Source organism: Phaseolus vulgaris, chromosome 10 (assembly GCF_051622355.1).
Source record: "Phaseolus vulgaris cultivar YP4 chromosome 10, ASM5162235v1, whole genome shotgun sequence".
Classification (NCBI taxonomy): Eukaryota; Viridiplantae; Streptophyta; class Magnoliopsida; order Fabales; family Fabaceae; genus Phaseolus; species Phaseolus vulgaris.
The window spans coordinates 44,452,038-44,458,037 of record NC_143507.1 but is presented as its reverse complement, the minus strand read 5'-3'; positions in this window follow the sequence as shown (position 1 = coordinate 44,458,037).

Here is a 6,000-nt window from a genome sequence, read left to right as displayed (position 1 = left end):
AAAGTTATTAATATTTCAATATATTATAATAGACCACCCAAAAAAGTTATTAATATTTCAATATATTATAATAAACCACCAAAAAAGTTATTAATAGTTCAATATATTATAATAGACCACCAAAAAAAGTTATTAAATCTATTTTTAATTAATGATATTCGTCTTCGATAACTGCCAATAATCGGTTGCATTTGTAGGAAGTAATTTACAGTAAAAGTTTGTTTGAGTTTTTATGTGTAAGACTAAAAAAAATATAAATTATAGATAGCTTATAAATAATTTTTTATTATTTATCCAAAGAAAATGATTTTTTGAGCGTGTCATTATATATAAACTCACAAAAAAAAGTTTAAAATCTGGGTGTAACAACCTATATTTGATATTTATATATATTACCAAAATAAAAATTTCAGGTTAATAACCATTAATAAAATGAGTGTGTAATGTAAAAACAAGAGAAGTATGTGCAATAATTCAAAAGTGTTAAATAAAATGTCATGATTTAATGTATAAAGTATATTTATAGAGGTAAATACTACAAATATTATAAGGTAAAGTTATCAAGAATAAGAATAAATATGAAGACTCTATACTTCTATATCACTACATTTACTATGAATTTTCAATCTATTAATTTTGATCCTACCACACTGTTACTACTATTAATTTTTTAAATATTTTTATTGAAAAATTACACATTTTAAATATTTTATAAAAATATGTAAATAATTATTTTAATAAGTAGTTTTATCTAAAGATTTTAGTTAAATTTAAATTTCTTTTATTTATAAAAAAAAAAATTATTTATAAATTCAAATTATAATGGATAGTATGAATTACAAATAAGTAAAAATAGAATGCATATAGATATATAAACATAAAAGCAATTATAAATATTAAAAAAATAAACATAAAGGAAGTGTCAATAAATAAATCAAGCATAAACAAATGAAGTTAAACGAAACATAAATATAAATAAATAAAAATTATTCCTATCCATCTTTTGTAAAATTATTCATTTTAGGAAGAATAATGAGTTTACTTGCTTTAAAAAGAGACTAACCAGTTCTCTTATTCCTCAAATAGGTTCTTTCATTTTGAGCACAAAAGCAAACGTCAAAGCAAGAAGAATTCTCACAAACCTAGTTTTATTAAAAACTAACAAAATTCACGGATCTACAATTTTTTGTTAAGATTCTTTTACACCACTATTAACACTGAACACGATAAAAAATATATCTCATTCAAAAATGCATGCAAAACTACCCATAATGTTTAATGTATTTAGAATGAATAGAAATGTACCAAAGTAAAATTGCATTTATGTCTCTTCTACTAAGTATCATCACTACAAATTTTTTAATATTTTTAAGAGTAAAAAAATGCCCCACTCCTTTTTGGCATTCGCACCAACACCCTCAACCATACTAATCCAAACAAACACTCTCCTTTCGCTTGTCCCTCCCTTATCACACCCATAAACAAACATACCATAAAAAAAAAACATTCTACCTAAACAAACACAAATGCTATAAGGTAGAAGCATTATTTGATGCAAATGCTAAAGACACTAAACACATGCAACCAATAAACTTTCGAATTCGGGTATTATAGGAAATATGCTGTGACACAGAAATTTCAAATTCTACCTTCAACTATAAAACGTCAAACACACATTATAAGAATTTTCTCAGATTCTACAAGCAACTAGACTCAACATGCAACACTGAATTCCTCTACTAAAACTTTAACACATAAAAACACTAGTAAAATTTATCCAGAATAAATTATTGTGTTAAGGAGGTTCGAAATGTAATTTTAATTTTATTTGTACCCTATTTTCTTAAGAGTATTATTATATTTTCTCCTGTAATTGGGTGGTGCAGAAAGCAATTGCCTCTCCCTTACAAGAAACTTTATATTCTCAAAAAACATATGTAGCTTAAATAAGAAGAACGCCTATCACCTAAAAGTTTTAAGAGAAATTATTTTGCTGAGTTCCTAAATCATTCAGCTACTACATTAATTTTTGAAAAATATGATATTAAAAATTGAAAAAGATAAAGAGAAACTTGCAGAGAGAGAAAAAAAAATAATACATACGGATGGGAAAACCTAAAAGATAAAAATAAAGACTTTATGTAAAAAAATCATATAAATAAAGGAGAAAAATACATACTAAAAAAAATAGGAAAAATTGTCAAATGAATAGAAAAAAGCATGCAAGTGGCCAAAATAAATATAAACGAGTGAGAAAAAATTGCAAAAAGAAAAAAAAAGAATAGTGAAAAACATAAAAATATAATAAGCAAAAGTTATGCAAATGACTTAAATTATGTTTTTTCTACCTTTTTATATTTATTATCTTTATGTTTTTAAACTATTTGTGAAGTTTTATTTCACTTTTTACTGCATCAAATAATACTTCACTGTAATAAATGTATTAGAAAATTTTATAATGTAGGATTATTAAATAAATGAAAATTTTCTTTTTTATTTAACTTTTTATTACATATGATATTGATGACAACAAATAAGAGTTACTTTTTATATATTTTTATATTACGCTATTTATTTTATCAACAAATAGGTTGTGAACTGATAAAATCTACGCTATCATACTATAAATAAAGTAATACGAAAATATATTATTTAGTTTTTAAACCGGATGAAAAATATTAAAAATTATTTTATTTTAATAAACTTTCAATATTCTAATTGGATTGATAAATAAAATCTAACTTCATAAATCATAATTATAAAAAAAAAGTGAATCCAATTTTATCATATCAAATTTAAATAAACTGATTAAAAAGATTCTCACTCTAAGCTTATAAAACGGACAATATCTTATATACAGTGATTAATCCTAACTATACTATATCGTATTTAAGGTAAAAAAATAAAAATTATTATAAAACTTTCATTTATTTATTATCTTTTACTCAATTTCAACAACCTCAATTATTTAAATATAATTTTGATAGAATAAAATTTAATATAATAAAACTAAATAAATATGGGTGAAAAGATTATTCGATTAATTATAGGAATTGAAATGCTATTTTTAAAAAGTAATTACAAAAAAAAGTGACCGTGGCTTATTCAGTTGCGCTTATCCTTACATATTCTCCCTATATAAGCCATTATGTGGGACGACGAATGATTGTTGAGGCGAGGGTAAGGTCGCGTCGTTTCGTTTCGTGCTTTGTTCCTTTCGTTGTCGTTTTTGTCTCCAGACCTAACCCTAGCCCCGCAACGCAACCATGTCGACCAAGCAAGGTATAATCACTCTTCTTTTTTCCATCCTCACACTCCTGATTTCGAGGATTTCATTGATTTCAACCCTGAAATTCAGATCTGTTCGTAAGTCGGTAATTTACCTGATCGAATTATTTTCCCTCTTATGTTCTTTTAGGTGGAAAAGCTAAGCCTTTGAAGAAGCCCAAGTCTGATAAGAAGGATTACGACGACGTATTTCACTCAATCTCCTTTCTATTTATTTATTTTTATGTGTTTTCAATTTGTTGTGGTCAAAGATTATAATTTCCAAGGTCGATGCACTTTGATTTTGATGATTGTTAATATGTTTAAGGAAGAGAGAACATATGATTGTTATTTTTAGGCTTTGATTGGATTGTTGGGTGTTTTCGTATGGAACTTTTTCAAAGGTTTGATGCAAATTTCTTTAATATGTATTACCGCTACTTGGGCTGTTGCGATGTCTATATAAGAACCAGAAAATTATAACTTTGCATTTATCTTCTATAATAATATTGGTATGGCTTGATTAAATTTTACCTATCTCATAGATTTTGGGTATTCTATTACAAAAATTATGTGAAATGCTCAAAATAATTTTTATTTTTGTCTAATTACCTAGCATTGGGTGAAATGAAGTGACGGTTACTTATGTATTTGTGACTCTAATTCACCTATCAACACTCATCTTTCACTTTTTCCTTCTCTTTCTAAGAGCGAGTTGATTGGTTGAGGAGTTGAAGAAAACTAGAAAGGAAAGACTTAGGCAGTCTTTCTTTTGTAGGATTAGGAAGAAAAAGATAGAAATCATTTTATATATATATATATTTTCTCGCATAATGAGCATGTTGATGATATTAGGCAGACAGTTAAATATAAATAGGTATATGTTAGTAAGGGTATGGGGAATATAAGGGAATTAATGTTCTTTCAAATGTTCAACTGACAGTAATATGTGTATTCTGGGTAACAGAATTAGATCGAAGGAGTGTGATGTAATGTAAATATCAGAAATGTATGGTCTGGAACTCTAGACTTTAGAAACAGGACCTTACGAAGACTTAAGGGATCATTTTCACTCTACCACTTTCTTGGTGACTTAATTCAATGTGAATACCATCAAGATTTTTTGTTCGTCATTTTCTTCAATTACGTTAGGCAAATGGACCTACTTGATTGTGTACCATAATTTTAATAGGATATTGAAGACATGGAAGGGACATGGGATAAGTATGTAAGAAGCAATGTGGTTTTTCTATGTTACCACGCCTCACTGGGAATGTGGGACAAGCGGGTGTTTGATTTATAGAAATGGGAAAGGTAGTGGTTGAGACTTAGGTTGGTAGGGAGACTTGCTAGGATCTTCCAAGAACCGGTTCAGAATAGTTTTAGTATTATGATGTTTGTTCGCGATGTTGTGAAATTTTAGTTTCGACCTTGATCGATACATGATCTATTCATGTTGATTTTACACACAAACACAGCCAGCCATGTGTCAATGGATTTGGTTATGACCTTGCCATAAACTTTTGTCGGTATTTTGTAGGTTGACATGGCCAACCTTCAGAAGAAAAAAGAGGAGGAGAAGGTTAGATATTGAATTGGAACCTTCTACATACTACTACATTCTTGTGATCCTTTTAACACCCTTTTTTGCACTGAACAGGCTTTAAAGGAGTTGAAGGCCAAGGCGCAACAGAAGGGAAGTTTTGGAGGTTCTGGGCTCAAGAAAAGTGGAAAGAAATAAGGGATTTTTATAATTACTGCATACATGCAATATTGAGCTCTGTAATTACAGTTGCTACCATAAGAACTTCTCTTTTATTGCTAATGTTAGTACTGTATGAACTGACGTATGTCTGATGTAAGCTGCAACAAGTTACTTGTTGGCTGCTAACCTACTGTGTCTTTGTGGGGTTTGATTATTACACCCATTTATTAGTGTTGTGGGTTTGGCATAGACTTGTTCGAGTTATAATAATGGCTTGGCTTTCAAATTTTAATTATTTATTCTATTATTCTCTCGTCTCACCAAAGTCAATAACGAATTTTGTTTTTGGTTTCTACTGCGTGCACGTAAGATAAGCAGTTGAGGCTGAGTTTCAGTTGCATTGCTTGTCAAATTTGTTAAAAAGGAAAGGAAAATATGTTGAAAGATAATGATGCGTGCGCTTTACATATTTAATGATATATAAATATCTGAATTGATTGAAGAATTATGGGTGTAAAGTTATTTAATTGATATGTTAAGAGTATTAAATTCAACTCTTTGATGTGATAGTGTGGTTTTCACTATATTGTTTTGAAATATAACTTTTATTAAGTAAATAATTCTGTTTTTATTTGCTTATTCAGTCTTCAGTGATTTACTAGTTTTTCTTTTCACATACACATTCCAATATCAAATTGATCAGAGAAATGGTGATAGTACTGTCATACACATCAAATGCAGGATGATTGCTGCTACATTTAGGATCAATTGGTAAGGTTGATCCTGTAATTTTATCCAGCTACTTATGAGAAGTCCATAAAAAGGTGGAACAGAAAAATGGAAAGGAAAAATAAGAAACAGAAATACGCAACAGAGAAGCTTAGAGCAGAAATACAAAAGGATGAGATAAAACAAAGCTTATTTATGCATATTACAGGATGAAAGAACAAGAGAAATGTCCAGGGGGGAAAAAAAGAACACAATCTTTGTTGAGTCATTTCAGTTATTAATAGGGTCTTTAGAGTGCT